Here is a 17369-nt window from a genome sequence, read left to right on the forward strand (position 1 = left end):
AACATGCATGCGTTTTGGAGGCACGTTAGGCCCCCGAAAGCATGAGTGAGGGAAGTTCAGGTTCGGCCGCCGAAACCCAAGTTCGGCCGCCGAACATGGCATGCATGCGGAAGCACTTTCGGCCCCCGAATGTGGCCTGGCCAGCCACCTATAAAAGGGTCACTTAGTCGAAATGGGCGAGCTTTCTCCCATTTTCGGCCATAGCTAGCTTCCGACCTCCCTCTCCCCAGATCTTGTGTTCTTTCTCCAAATCTCCTCCATTTTTCTTGAGTTTTCACCTCTCATTGCAAGTTTTGAGCATTTAAGACAAGTTTTGGAGCTTTGGGAACTCAGGAGCTCATTTGCTTGGATCTCCGAGTTTAGGTCGTCTCTCTCTCGATCTTCAAGAGGTAAGAGCCAATCTTAAGCTCATTATATGTTTTAAATAAGTTTTATGCTAGATCTATGGGGTAGAAATGCATGTGTAGGTTTTTAGTGAGTTATGGATGATTTTTGAGTTTATGCAAATGTGGCTTGCAAATGCTTGTGTATGTGTGTTGTAGTTGGGGTTTAAGGTAGTTTGAGACCCCTAGGAGCTTGTATGCATGTTTTGGTTGAGTTATATGCATGTTGGAAGAGTTAGGAGGCAAATGTGCATAAAGGAGCCAAGTTTCTGCCCTTTGGCAGAAACCAGGTTCGGCAGCCGAAGGCACTTTCGGCCGCCGAACATGGCTGGGGAGGCAGGCCTTTCAGCTGCCGAAGTTGCCCCCGAAAAGAAACTTTCGTCTCTGTCTGGGAGTTTCGGCCGCCGAAGGTGCCGCCGAACCTGCCTGACTTTCGGCTCTGGAGGGAATTTCGGCCGCCGAACCTGCCGCCGAAAGTGCCCTGTTCAGCCATTTCTTGCATGTTTTTCTATGATTGTTTCATGATGTTTTAGGGGGTTTTTGGGGAGTATATTAGAGTTATGTTTATGTATGTTTGGTCCCTCATTGGAGTCCAACTGTGTAGGTTCGAACCCGAGGAACCGAGGACCCCAGCAGTGAGCCAGCTGCTACAGAGTTTGTCAGAGCTAGCCAGAGGTGAGTGGAACAAACCTTAAGTTTTAAATTAAATGAAATATGAATTTTGAGCATGATCCATGCATCATGAATGCCATGAGATATAGTAGGTTGTTTGCATTAGTATTCACGAATATGTTGCATTGCATTTATGATGTTGATGTGGATTGGTTATTGGATGATCCTTTAGTCCTCATATGGCATGATGATGTTACGGCATGATATGGTATGGAAGTCCAGGTTGTACCCATTCTACGTCCCTGGCACGATGTAAGAGAAAGTCCAGGTTGTACCCATTCTACGTCCCTGGCACAGTTGGACTGTATGATATGTTATGTTAAGGGAAAGACCAGTTGTACCCATTCTACGTCCCGGCACAGTTGGACTATGTAGAGGACTAATGGTGACAATACCATCCGAGATGTGATTTGTTGTGATGTGTTGCATTTCATAAAAGCATGAAATTTTAATATATGATTTCACTATTCTGCTCACTGGGCTTTGTAGCTCACCCCTCTCCCCTAACCCCAGATGTGCAGGTACAGGGTAGACCAGGAGGTTAGCCAGAGTTTTGAAGTCTGTTTATGTAATAGTTAGATTGTGGACATGACAATTGTACTATGAAATTGTAAGATGATGTATAACTGAATAGTTATGTTATGTGTAATGATATTGAGGTTTAGAATTGTGCTTGACCATAGTTCATTGTAATCCCTTGTTGATGCATGATCTTAGATATTTGATGATACAGATGTTAGCCAACTCAACACATGTATATCGCTCATTGGGGCATTGATGAGATCCCACAGAGGGGTCAAGTTTATGATTATGTTCAGTGTATGCACAGGTTGAGTTTGGTGTATGAGAAATGAATGAAAGGAAAGTTTTAATTTTTATGTATGATTGTTGATCATGTATGGGATTGAACAGGTTTACAGGTTTTATGTCAGGCTTGCTACGGTTCCCGGCGGCCTTATGCCGATCTGGATCCTAGCGCCGGTAGTGGTCCGATTTTTGGGTCGTTACAATAACCATGTTTCAATGATCAACCCAAACAACCAAAGTGGATCCATATCTTCAACTAGACTTTTCTCATATTGATTTCTTCTTTTATTTTAATTACTTACTGTTTTAATTGCTTTCAATAGTTGTTAGACAAATCATCTCAAAACCCCCTTTTTACTTTCCTTGCACTTGTTTCTATTTCTCTTTGATTACTTGCTTTTACTTGTGCTTTCAATTAGTTCTCATGGTCTTGATTGAGATAAATAAATAGGTAATCAATTCTCTGTGGATACGATCCTTCACCACTATCTGCAGTTGTAAATTGTAGGTAACCAAGAAGGTTATTTTTGACCGGCTTCGACAACCGCTCCTGTCAAAAATTGGCGCCGTTGCCGGGGAATTGATTTTACTTGTTTGTTTATTTTTCTTTCATGACCAGATCTGAGCATAGGAACACTCTACCCTTTGATCCAGAAATTGAATGCACCATCAGAAGGCTAGGAAAGCAAACCTCAAACGCAGAACCTTCTGCCCAACCTTCGGCCGCCGAAACTCATCAACATTCGGCCGCCGAAAGTCTTGAACTCCAGCAACCAAATCTTGCACCAATGGCAGAACCTCAAGCACCAGCTGCTGCCCATGATGGACATGCTGTCCAGAACCAAATAGTTCAAGAAAATCCAGCAAATAGGCCACAAGCACAAAGAGAAAGAACCATGAGGGAGTTAGCAACTCCTATATGGGACTATGCTCCACTTTGCATCACCTATCCACCTCTTACAGTTCCCTTTGAACTCAACACAGGTTTGATAAATATTCTTCCTAAGTTTAGAGGTAGAGAGAATGAAAATCCACATAAGCACTTAAAAGAATTTAAAATTATTTGCTCATCCATGAGACCTCAAAGGATCTCTGAAGATCATGTTAAACTAAGAGCTTTCCCTTTTTCATTAGATGACCATACTAAGGATTGGTTATTTTATTTGCCACCTGGAGCTATAACTTCTTGGGATGATATGGTCCAAGCCTTTTTGGACAAATACTTCCCACCATCTAAATCAATTGGCATAATAAGAGAAATCACTAGCATAAGGCAAAAACCAACTGAGGACTTATATGATTATTGGGAAAGGTTTGAAAGACTATGTACAGGTTGTCCACAACATGATATGTCAGACAAAGCCCTCATTCAGTTCTTCTATGGAGGATTGATCCCATCAGAAAGGAAACTCATAAATGTAGCCTGTGGAGGATCTATCCTAAACAAATCACCAAGGGAGATGAAAGAACTGATATCTACTCTTGCAGCCTCATCTAGGCAGTATGGAGAAGAAAGGCAACTACAAAGGGCCAATGAGGTAAGTTTTTCCACCATGTCTGAACTAACATCTGTTATGAAAAATATTGCTATAGAAGTTGTGCAACAGATTCAAGCACCCCAGCCCCCTAGGCCATGTGGGATTTGCTTATATGTAGGACACCCCACTGATCAATGTTCTACCCTCCAAGAAGACAATCAGCAAGTCAATGCAATTGGGAGGTACAACAACCAACCTAGATATGATCCATATTCCAATACATACAATCCAGGTTGGAGAGACCACCCCAATTTTAGCTATGGGAAGCCCAACAATGATCAGAATTACCAAAATTACCAAAGAAATCAAGTCCAACCAGCACCTTCAAATCCAAATCAGAACCTTGAAAAGATCATGCAAACAATGATGGAAACAATGGTCAATACCATGCAAGGCGTGCGACAAGAGATAGGCCAACTGGCTGCATCCATCAGCAGATCTGAATCCCAAGGTAAGCTCCCTTCTCAAACTGAAACTAACCCCAGACAAAATGTTAGTGCTATTACTTTGAGAAGTGGCAAAGAGCTTCAAGATGCTAATCATGAGCAAGAGAAGGAAGTTGAACCAAGGACACCCCCTGCGCAAGAACCAAGGCCACCTGAAGCCTTTCCATCTCAATCTGAACCACCTCCTGCACACAAGACTGATCCAAAAGTAAGTTTTCACATCCCACCTCCTTTTCCAAAAGGATTTGAAAGAACGCAAAAAGAAAAAGAGGAAAAGGAGATTCTTGAGACTTTCAGAAAAGTGGAGATCAACATACCACTGCTAGATGCTGTCAAGCAAATTCCCAGGTATGCCAAATTTCTGAAGGATCTTTGCACCAATAGAAGGAAGCTTGCTGAAAGAGAAAAAGTAAGTGCAGGTGAGGTAGTTACTGCTATCATTAAAAGAGAACTCCCTACCAAATGCAAGGACAAAGGTATGTTTGCTATCTCTTGCACAATTGGGAATGTTGGTATCAAGAAAGCCATGTGTGATCTTGGTGCATCTATCAATGTCATGCCTCTCTCCATCTATAAATCTCTCAATGCATGTGCACTCAAAGAAACAAGAGTTGTGATACAATTGGCTGATAGATCTGTGGTACACCCCATAGATGTTCTAGAAGATGTCTTAGTCCAAGTAGATGAACTTGTCTTTCCTGCTGATTTTTATGTGATTGATACTAAGGAAGATAATTACAATACTAGTTCTGATATTCTTCTTGGACGTCCTTTCTTAAGCACCGCTAGAACTAAAATTGATGTGCATGATGGTACTCTTACCATGGAATTTGAAGGAGAAGTCATTAAGTACAATGTCTATGATGCCATGAAATATGCTCATGATATGTCCCCTGTTTATGGTCTTGATATTATTGATTGTTTGAGCCAAGATGTGTTTAATGAAAATCAAGATTCTGTTTTAGATGATGATCTTTGCAGGATTGAAAACCTAAAACTAAAAGAAACAATCTGCAGCATTCAGCAAGTTGAGGCAGCACAAACAGAAGACGTTCAGCCGCCGAACATAGCCCACTTTCGGCCGCCGAACCCTACTGCTCCTCAAGAACCAGATTCTGTCGCACCACTTCAGGAAAACACTGCGCAAAAAGAAGACATTCTTCGGCCGCCGAACATCTTTCGGTCGCCGAAGCCCACTGACTTGCGGAAGCCGAATCCATCGCAACAGCTCATTCCGCAAACTGAAGGAATTCGGCCGCCGAACTCAGAACCTTTTCGGCTGCCGAACCTCTCCCAGCAGTCCCCAACACAAGCAAGCTCTTTCACCCCACCTTCTTTGCAGTCAAGCTCAGAACAGTACCTTCCTGAATCTAAAGAAACCAAGGAAGAACTCCTTGAACAAATCTTTCTTGCTCAGTCTGATGAGCCATGGTACGCCGATATGGTAAACTACTTGGCCACAGGTAACTTACCTTCTGACATGCCTAAGCACACTAAAGATAAAATAAAAAAGGATGCCAAATACTATGTTTGGGATGAGCCATATTTGTGGAAACATTGTGTAACGACCCAAAAATCGGACAGCTACCGGCGCTAGGATCCAGGTCGGCTTAAGGCCGCCGGGACCCATAGCAAGCCTAACATGCAACCTGAAAACCTGTTTAATCCCATACATGATCAACAACATACATAAAAATTTAAAACTTTTCTTTCATTCATATGCCAAACTCAACCTGTGCATGCGCTGAACATACTCAAAATCATAAACATGATCCCTCAGTGGGATCTCCTCAATACCCCAATGGGAAAAACATCATATGTTGAGTTGGTCTACATAAACATCACAAAAAGATCTAAGATCATGTATTAAAAGGGATACCTCATACATAAAGTCAAGCACAATCTCTAATCCTCAATATCATTACATGACTGAAACTGTACTTTTACATAACATTAATACATTTATCATGTCCACACTATCTATTACATACACAAGACTTCATTACCCTTGTAAACCTCCTGGTCTACCCTGAACCTGCAATCCTGAGGAAAATGGGAGAGGGGTGAGCTACTAGAGCCCAGTGAGCAGAATAATAAAAACATTTAAATCATATGGCATCATGGAATGCATCACATCACAGCTAATCACATCAAGGATGAACTTGTCACCAATAGCCCCCCTACATAGTCCAACTGTGCCAGAACGTAGAATGGGTCCTGGTCTTTCTCTTACATAACATAGCATAACATAACAGTCCAACTGTGCCAGAACGTAGAATGGGTCCTGGTCTTTCCCTTACATGGTGCCAGCGAACGTAGAATGGGTCCCACTGGTCTTACATTCCGTACGGTACATATCACATCGTCACATCATAGGTCGAGGGCTATGGATCATTCAACGTTCATCCACATCAATCAACAATAAAGTATGCAATGCAACATATTCGTGAATTCTAATGCAAACAACCTAGTACATCTCATGGCATTCATGATGCGTGAAACATGCTAAAGAATCCATTATTTGCTTTAAAACGTAATGAGTTATTCCACTCACCTCTGGGTAGCTCTGACTAGACACTGGAGCAGCTGACTCACTGCTGGGGTCCTCGGTTCCTCGGGTCCGAACCTACACAGGTGGACTCAAATGAGGGACCAAACAAACATGAACATAACTCTAAACTACTCCCCAAAAACCCCCTAAAACATCATGGAACAATCATAGAAAAACATGCAAGAGAGGGCTGGACAGGGCACTTTCGGCGGCAGGTTCGGCGGCCGAAAGTCCCTCCAGAGCCGAAAGTCAGGCAGGTTCGGCAGCACCTTCGGCGGCCGAAACTCCTAGACAGAGGCGAAAGTCTCCTTTCGGGGGCAAGATTCGGCAGCCGAAGGCTGCCTCCACAAGCATGTTCGGCGGCCGAAAGTTCCTTCGACTGCCGAACCTGGTTTCTCCCATAGTGGCAGAAACTCAGCTCTTCTATCCACATTGCCTCCAAAACTAACCAATCCAGCATAAACCTATTCTACAACATTCCCAAACACACACAAACAAGCATACAAGTTCCTAGGGGCATCAAACCAACAAAAACCCCAACTACAACACAACAAGCAACTCACATTGTTCATAAACACATATAAAACCCATAAACCTAACCATGAGCTAAACATGCATTCTACCCCATAGATCCACTTAAAACTTACTTAAAACATGAAATGAGCTTAAGATCGGCTCTTACCTCGTGGAGATCGAGAGAGACGACCTAAACTCGGAGATGGGAGGGGTTGAGTTCCCTTGAACCTCAAAGCTCCAAAACTTTGCTCAAAGCTTGAAAATCTTCAAAACAAAGTAAAAACTCATGAAAATCGAGTAGGATTGGAAGGAAAGAACTCAAGATCGGTGAGGGACGGCGGAGAGCTCACCTTGGCCGGAAATGGGGAAAAAGCTCGCCCGTTTTCGGCTAAGGGACCCTTTTATAGTGGCTGGCCAGGCCACGTTCGGGGGCCGAACGTGCCTCCGCATGCATGCCATGTTCGGCGGCCGAACCTGTACTTCCCTCACTTATGCTTTCGGGGGCCTAAAAGTGCTCCCGAAGGCATGCATGTTCGGCGGCCGAACCTGAGTTTTCCTCCAAGGTTGTTTTTATGCAAAAACTCATTTCCATTTTACTTAAAACCATGAAATACCTTAAAACATTTTATGAAAACATGTTTCTACTCTACTAGAGGCTTCCGACATTGGAGATTCCACCGGACGGTAGGAATTCCGATACCGGAGTCTAGCCGGGTATTACACATTGTGCTGACCAAATGATAAGGAGATGCATTCCTGATCAAGAAATAGCCTCTGTACTTACTTTTTGTCATTCATATAGTTGTGGGGGACACTTTGGTCCAAGGAAAACTGCTCATAAGATACTTGAAAGTGGCCTATTTTGGCCCACCATGTTTCGAGATGCTTTTCTATTTTGCAGGACATGTGCTAGGTGTCAACAGACTGGAAATTTGAGCAAAAGAAATCAAATGCCACAAAACCCCATCATGGTCTGTGAGGTATTTGATGTTTGGGGCATAGACTTCATGGGACCATTCCCACCATCCTTTGGGTACACTTATATCATCCTTGCAGTGGATTACGTATCCAAGTGGGTGGAGGCCAGAGCAACTAAGACTGATGATGCCAAGGCAGTGGTAGACTTTGTGAAGACCAACATCTTTGCCCGACATTGAGTACCAAAAGCAATCATCAGTGATAGAGGGACCCATTTTTGCAATAGGGTAGTGGAAAGCCTTCTCAGAAAACACAATGTGATCCATAGAACATCCACAGCCTACCACCCTCAGACGAATGGACAAGCTGAAGTGTCCAACAGAGAAATCAAAGCCATCCTTGAAAAGACAGTTTCTCCCAACCGAAAGGATTGGAGCTTAAGATTAGAGGATGCCTTATGGGCCTACAGAACAGCCTACAAGACTCCCATAGGTATGTCTCCTTATAGACTTGTCTATGGGAAAGCTTGTCACCTTGTAGTTGAGCTTGAGCACAAGGCATATTGGGCTGTAAAGAATTGCAACATGGACCTCAAAGAAGCCGGACACCATCGCAAGCTGCAACTGCAAGAGCTTGAGGAAATAAGACGAGATGCATATGAGAACTCTTGGAACTACAAAACAAAGACCAAAACCTCCCAGGACAATCATCTTTCAAGAAAATAATTTGAGGTTGGTGATAAAGTCTTACTCTTTGACTCTCATCTGAAACTGTTCCCAGGAAAGTTGCGGTCTAGGTGGATTGGACCATTCATTGTAGAACATGCATACCCACATGGAGCTGTGGACATCCGAAGCATAGAAACTGGAAAAATCTTCAAGGTGAATGGACATCGTCTTAAACCATACTTTGAAGGGTTTGCAGTACAAGTAGTGGAAGAAATCCCACTACAACATCCTTCTGCCTAGAGGATCATGCCATGCACACCACACCCCAGGGGAGTATTCAGATTCCTTTGTTCCCTTTTTTCTTTCTTTTACATTGAGGACAATGCATGATTTAAGTGTGGGGGTGCATCTCTCTCTTCTTCTTCTCTCTTCTTCTTCTCTTCTCTTCTTCTACAAAATCTTCATGCTTTCAGATTGCAAAATTTTTTTCCTTTCTCCTTTTAGTTTTGCATTCCTTTTAGTTAATTAGCCACAGTTGAATTTTAATTTGTTTATGCTTTCAATAAAACACACACAACCACAACCTTCTTCTTCTTCTTTTTCTTTCCATGACCCCATTAATGTGATAACTCTTTAAACTTATGTTGAATCAATTACAGTGAGTTATATTCATGTTTGAGAATTGCCTCTTGAATTGAATCTTTGAGTTTGCCATGGTGAAAAATATATTGATGACCCTCAATTGATTGAGAATAAATTAAAGTTGTGTGAATGAACTTAATGTGACTTGATTTAGCAATTGGTGTTGATTTGCCCAAATCAATGAGAGAAAGAAAATTCAACAAAGGCAAAGACCTCAAAAGCACAAATTGAAAATTGTTCCAATGGTCAAAAGACTATGAACAAGGCTAGTAGCCACTTGGATGGGTGACCAACTGAAAAATATAAACCTTCAAATCAAAAATAGGTTGGTGACCTTTCCAAGCAAGATCTAAAGTGCAAAAGCCTGAATAAAGTACTTCAAGGTAAAGGCAAGTCAACCCAAAAGCTAGAAAAAGTCTTAACAAATTAATGTGCATGTCTCTCTTGAGGAAAACAAATCCTAGCCATGGTAAGCAAAGGGAAACAAGGAAAGGGGTTAAGTAATCTTCATGCATATATTCTTCACTGCAATGCTTCAAAATAAGTGTCTAGAGTATGAGCTTAAGTGGAAATAAGGATCTAGAGCAAAGAAAGCCTATTTGACTATGTTTGTTTGCTTAAGGACAAGCAAGAGCTTAAGTGGGGGGGTATTTGATAGAGCATATTTTAGTCCATATTTTCATGATCTTATTGATGTTTATTTCCACCTATTCTACCTAATTTTGTGGTTTTAATCATGTTTTGCAAATATTAGGTGTGAAGAGACAAATTGGAGAAAATGCTCTTAAAAACACCAAAAAGTGCCAAAAATGCAAAGAAGACCTTCGGCAGCACTTTCGGCCGCCGAACCATGCGTCCAGAGACGAAAGTCCACTACTTTCGGCCGCTGAATCTCTACTTTCGACCGCCGAACCTTCAGAACATAGCCGAAAGTCCAGCCTCCAAAACTCAACTTAGGCAGCCGAAAATGCGCTCTATTGCACTCTTTCCTTATTCAAGAAGCCATATCCCAAGTTGCCATATTTAAGGGGCCAAATAAGGGAAGTATCTTAAGATCCAAATCTTCAATATTCACATTCAATTATTGGATTTCAAGATCCCCCTTATTAAGGAAAGAAAATCCAAAGATCACATGTTTCCTACTTAGTGCCATGCATATTCAAAATTCAAAAGGAGTCTCCACCTTCCTTATTAGTGCATGGGCAGCCTCTTAACTCTTAAGGCAACATCTTGAAGACCTAGGACAGCAATTAAAAAGACCAAAGAGCCCCCACTTACCTTCTATCACATGTGACTCGTTTTTGCCTTCACTCATGCACAAACAAGACACATGCAACACCAAGGACACTTTGGACAGCCTCTAAAAGTCTCCTGGACTTCCATGAAACCCTAGGCAGCCTCTCAAGACTTATTTAAAGGCTTCAAGAAGACAAGAAAGGCAGTTTTTCATCCTCCAAATTCGGCCAAGCAAGGGCAGCCCCTTCTCCACCTTAGTTCTTCATCTTCTTGCTTTCTTTTCATCTATTTTCTGTTTTGGTTCAGCCATGAGTGGCTGAAACCTTCTTTCTAGTTGAAGTTTGGTTGAAACTAAGGTTGTTTAAAGGGTTGTGAGATCTGAACAGAAACTTTTGTCTTTGATTTTATTCAATATTCATGCAATTGTGCTTAATTCTAAGATTGCTTTGTTGTTTTGATCAAATTGGCCACTTGACTCTTAATTGCAAAGTTAATTGATTGTTGGATTAGGATATTTGTTAGTCCGTAATTGCTGGAAATATTCTGTCCATTGAACACTTGGTGTAAAAACCCAAGAAATTGTATGATCTAGCAACATCTCATGCGTTTGAGTAGCTAGGGTTTAGATCTTTCTTGTTCTTCATGCAATTGGCAATTGTTTTGATGCCTTTGGCCCAAGGACGTTCCTTGGCAATTTGTTGATTAGTAATTGGTTAGAGGACGTTCCCTAATCAGTTTGTTCATAAGGAAAGACATGGTGGTGAGAAGCGTCTTCCACCCCCATAACCAACCTATTGAATCAATCAAGATAACCATGTTTCAATGATCAACCCAAACAACCAAAGCGGATCCAAATCTTCAACTAGACTTTTCTCATATTGATTTCTTCTTTTATTTTAATTACTTACTATTTTAATTGCTTTCAATAGTTGTTAGACAAATCATCTCAAAACCCCCTTTTTACTTTCCTTGCACTTGTTTCTATTTCTCTTTGATTACTTGCTTTCACTTGTGCTTTCAATTAGTTCTCTTAGTCTTGATTGAGATAAATAAATAGGTAATCAATTCTCTGTGGATACGATCCTTCACCACTATTTGCAGTTGTAAATTGTAGGTAACCAAGAAGGTTATTTTTGACCGGCTTCGACAACCGCTCCTGTCACTCTCTGACCACGGGCACTGAGGCGGGCTCTCTAACATGACTATCCAGCTCTCTCACATGAGCTAGAAAACCCTGACAATCCCTCCTGAGTAGCCTACGAGCCTGTAGGGCTGATATCAAACCTCTAGGTGTACCCCTCCTGTCTCCCCTGAAGACAACCTCTGACCCATCCTGACATCTGAACCTGACTACCTTGTCTCTGCAGTCCAAGGTAGCACCATGGGTAGATAGCCAATCCATCCCTAGAATGACGTCAAAATCTGTCAAATCTAGAACCACAAGGTCGGCTGAAAGGCATCTCCCCTCAACAAAAACTAGACTATACTGGCAGACTGACTCTGCCACTGACGGGTCACACTTGGGTCCACTGACCCATAGGGGGCACTCTAACCCAGAGACCATCAAACCCAACCTCTCGACGGCCCTCGGAGCAATAAAAGAATGAGATGCACCAGGGTCCAATAAGGCATAAACATCTGAACTACCAATGATGAGATTACTTGACACCACGGTGTTTGATGCATTTGCCTCCTGCTGTATCATCGTGAAGATCCGTACTGGAGCTGATGGACCTTCACCCCTAAAACCCGCTGAAGAGGCTGCCCATCTCCCTCTGCCTCTGCCACTAGCCTGATTAGTGGCTGGAGCTGCTGGCTGAGCCACACTATCCGAAGCTGTCTGCTGGGACTGTGCCACAAAAGCTGCTCTAGGACACTCTCGTGCCATGTGTCCCTCCTGCCCACATCTGAAGCAGGCTGTCGTCCCAAACCGACATACTCCTTTGTGCGGCTTCCCACATTTCATACACACTGCATTATCTGCACCTGAGCTCGAGCCACTTCCTAATCCCAGACCCGACTTTATCTTGTTCCAGAACTTGTTCTTCTTTGACTTCTTAGTGGTACTGGCCCACTTTTTACTGCCTGAAGCTGCTGAACTCAGAGAAGAGGGATCTAACCTTCCCCCACCTGGGGTCTTGGAACCAGAAGGCTATGCCACAGACTACTTAACTCTCCCTTCAATGATTGCACTAGCCTCCATTCTCCGGGCCATATCCACTATGGCATGGAAACTCTCCCTCTCTGCTGACTGGATCAAGGAGGAATACCTGGAATGAAGCCTCATGATATACCTCCTGGACTTCTTCTGATCTGTGTCAAGATTTTGCCCAGCAAACAGCAACAGCTCTAAGAATCTATCTGTATACTCATCTACACTCATCTCCTCCGTCTGTCTTAGCTATCCGAACTGAATCATCTTCAACTCCCTTGAACTATCAGGGAAAGCCCATCCACCAAACTCATTCGCAAACTCCTCCCATGATAGACTGTCCACCTTCGGGTTCACATAATTTTTAAACCACTCTCGGGCCTTCTTGCATTTCAGTGTGAACCCAGCCATCTGAATGGCTCTACTATCATCAGCTCCTATCTCATATGTAATCATCTTGACCCTCCCAAGGTACTCAAACGGGTCATCACCTATTTCATACTGGGGAGCACCCAGCTTCATGTAATCGGTCATTTTGACCTTGCTCCCTCCAGATGAGTTAAGTTTAGGTACTTGGGTTTCTGGGATAGTAGGTTCTGCTAGTGGTGGAAGAGGTGCAGCATCCCTTGGGTTAGGGTTTGATGTACCTGGGTAGAAAGATGGGGGTGGGTACATAGGGTACTGTGGGTATGGTGGGTAGAAAGGTGGGTATGGCATGTGAGAGTGATAAGGGTTAAAACTGGGGTAATCCGATGTACCTCCCATCGAATACACGGGATTCTGTGAAAAGGGTGGGTATTGGGGTGGTTGAACAAACTCCAAGGCCTGAGTGCCTCCCTGAGACTCTCCCATGCCCTCTTCTGACATGCTCACACCAAGACTGCCATCCCTCCTCTGATCCACATCCATATCATCCCCCACCTCTTCTGACATTCCACCTTGAACTGTTCCTCTTCTGCTCACATCAAAAGACCTTCTAGGGTCTCTTGACGTTCTCTCCCTGCTAGACCTACAGGACATTGCCCTAGGCAATGCAGGAGGACGGGCATCTGCGCCCTCGTCCTGAGGTGGTACTCCAGTCAATCGTGCAGATCAACGAGTTCCTCTCATCTTGCTTACTGAAAAATAGCACACATCACATAAATATTAGCATCAAATGGTTCATGTACAAACACATGAACCCGCATCACATACATCACATACATAGCATATCATTAATGCACATGCATAAAATCATGGCATTTCACATCATTATTCAAGACAGGACTCTACATCCTATCCTAGTGGACATGATTTTCCTATTGTGCTTGACCTTCTAGAACATCTATGAGCCCGACACACTATAGGTCCTACTATATGAACCTAGGGCTCTGATACCAATCTGTAATGACCCGAAAATCCGGACCGCTACCGGCGCTAGGATCCATATCGGCTTAAGGCCGCCGGAACCCGTAGCAAGCCTAACATACATCCTGTATACCTGTTAGATCCCATACATGATCAAACATAAACATAAAAAATTTGAACTTTCTCATTCATTTACCAAGCTTAACCTGTGCATGCACAACTCATAAGCATAAAACCCCACATTGGAGTCCTCATCAAATGTTCCAATGGGGTAATATATCATACATAAAGCCTGGTTTACATAAACATTGATAAAACATTTTATAGATCATGTACAAAGGGATTAACCAACATACTAGAATCAAGCACAACTCTAAACCTCATTACATTACATTACAACATTACTGTACTATACTTTACATTACATCATTTTCATGTTCACATCTAACTATTACATAAAACATGACTTCTTATTCTTGCTGACCTCCTGATCCTATCTCGTACCTGCAAACCTGGGGGATTAAGGGAATGGGGTGAGCTACTAGAGCCCAGTGAGCAGAATAGTAAAACATTTAAAATATATGCTATCATGGAATGCATCACATCACAGACAAAACACATCAATGATGAACTTGTCACCGATAGCCCTCTACACATTCCAATAGTGCCAGGGGCGTAGAATAAGCCTCACTGGTCTTTCTCTTACATAACATAACATAACATTCCATAGTGCTAGGGGCGTAGAATGGGCCTCACTGGTCTTTCTTTTACATAGTGCCAGGGGCGTAGAATGGGCCTCACTGGTCTTCTCATACCGTATCATCACCATATCATATCATATCATAGGGAGGGCTAAAGGATCATTCAACATTCATCCACATCATCATCGTATTATGCAATGCAATATATTCGTGAATTCTAATGCAAACAACCTAATATATCACATGGCATTCGTGATGCATGAACATGCTCAAATTTATTTATTTGCTTTGAAAATAAAAGTCCATTCTACTCACCTCAGGCTAGCTCTGACAAGACTCTGAAGCAGCTGACTCACTGCTGGGGTCCTCGGTTCCTCGGGTCCGAACCTACACAGGTGGACTCAAATGAGGGACCAAACAAACATGAACTGGACTCTAAAATACTCCCCAAAAACCCCCTATAACACCTTAAAACAATCATAGAAATCATGCAAAGGAAGGCTGAACAGGGCACTTTCGGCGGCAGGTTCGGCGGCCGAAAGTCCCTCCAGAGCCGAAAGTCATGCACCTTCGGCGGCACTTTCGGCGGCCGAAGGTTCCTTCCAGAGACAAAACTCATGTATGTTCAGTGGCACCTTCAGCGGCCGAAACTCCCTTCTAGAGCCGAAAGTCCACTTTCGGGGGCAGGGTTCAGCAGCCAAAGGCTTGCCTCCACAGGCAGGTTCGGCGGCCGAAAGTCCCTTCGGCTGCCGAACCTGAGTTCTTCCAAAGGGCAGAACTCAGCCTCCTCAATGCACATTTGCCTCCCAAACCATTCAACTCAAAATCAACACTTCCACAACATGCATACACACATACATAAGCTCCTAGGGGCTTCAAACTATCCTAAACCCCAACTACAACACATCAAACATACACAAACAACCCACATTGCTCAAAACTCAACATGAACCCATAAACTCAATAATAACCTAAACATGCATTTCTACCCCATAAACTTTCATAAAACTCGTTTAAAACATACAAGGAAGGTTGGATCTAAGCTTACCTCTTGAAGATCGAGAGGAAAGACGATCCAACTCGAAGATGGGAGAAATCTAACTCCTTGGGTCTCCAAGCTTAAAAACTTGCTCTTTTTTGCTCAAATGTCTTCAAATCAAGATAAAACTTGTTAAAACTCAAAAGATTGAAAGAAAACCAACAAAAACAACCATGGGAGAGCATGGACTCACCGTTGGTCAAAAATGGAGACAAAACTCGCCCGTTTCGGCCATGGAGCCCTTATATAGGGGTAGGCCCGACCACCTTCGAAAGCCTAAAGTGCCTCCAAAACTCATGCAAGTTCGGCGGCCGAACCTGAGCCACTTTCGGAAGCCTAACTTGTCCCCCTAAACTATCCCATGTTCGGCGGCCGAACTTGAGGTTCAGCGGTCGAACCTAGAAATGCTTCCATGGTCTTTTTCATTTAAAACTCAATTTCTTTCTTACTTAAAACCTTAAAATACATTAAAACATTTCATGAAAACATGATTTTACCCTTCTAGAGGTTTCCAACATCCGAGATTCCACCGGACGGTAGGAATTCTGATACCGGAGTCTAGCCGGGTATTACACACATGGTGTAAAAACTAAGGAAATTGCATGATCTAGCGATATCTCCATGCGTTTGGGTAGCTAGAATTAGATTTCTCTATTTCTTAATGCACTTGACAGTTGTTTTGATGCCTAAGGCCCAAGGACGTTCCTTGGCAACTTGTTGATTAGTGATTGGTTAGAGGATGTTCCCTAATTAATTTATGCTTAAGGAGAGACATGGTGGTGAGAAGCGTTTTCCATCTCCATAACTAATTTATTGAATCAAACAAAAGAACCTAATTGTCAATGATCAATCCCAACAACTGAAGTGGATCCAATTCTTCAACTAGAGCTTTTCTCATTATCGAATCTCTTTACTTTAATTATTCGCTTTATTTTATTGCTTTCAGTCTTTGTTTAATTGAATCAATTTCAAAACCCCCATTTTACTTCACTTGCAGTTATTTTATTTTATTTTCAGTTTATTTTCTTGGTCTTATTAAGGAAAATAGGTAAGTATCAATTCCCTGTGGATTCGATCCTTTCACCACTATCTGCAGTTGTAAAATTATTGATAACTAAAAAGGTTATTTTTGACCGGCTTCGACAACCGCACAGTCACCCTTCTTCTGTTGCCCTTTCTGCTTTCTACTTTACTCTTCTTCTTTAATTCACTCCAAGCTGTGGGCCGTCTGCACTAAAACTGAAAGTTCCCTAATGTGCATAGTTGTGAGGTATATCCGATATCAGCATGTAATCCTTGCTCAAAGCGTTTACTTCTTTCTTCCTTTTTAGGAACTATCTTTGTGTCATACTTACTAAGTCTGACGAATTCTTGTTCATACTCAGTTACTGTAAGTCTGCCATGGCTGAGATATAAGAACTCTTTCTTTCTCTCCTCCATATATAAGGCCCCAACATATTTTTTCTTAAACTCTGTCAAAAAGAATTCCCAAGTTTGTCGTTCTGGTCGAACTATCTGTATTAATGTTGTCCACCATCTATAGGCTTCATCTTTTAATAGTGATATTGCACACATTAAACTATCCACTGGTGAACATTGTAGCTGTTGTAAAACCTTTTTTGTACTTGACTCGCGGTTGTCGAAGCCGGTCAAAAATAACCTTCTTGGTTATCAACAATTTACAACTGCAGATAGTGGTGAAGGATCGAATCCATAGAGAATTGATTACCTATTTATTTTTCTCAATCAAGAC

The sequence above is a fragment of the Manihot esculenta genome, chromosome 6, assembly GCF_001659605.2.
Source record: "Manihot esculenta cultivar AM560-2 chromosome 6, M.esculenta_v8, whole genome shotgun sequence".
NCBI classification, from domain to species: domain Eukaryota; kingdom Viridiplantae; phylum Streptophyta; class Magnoliopsida; order Malpighiales; family Euphorbiaceae; genus Manihot; species Manihot esculenta.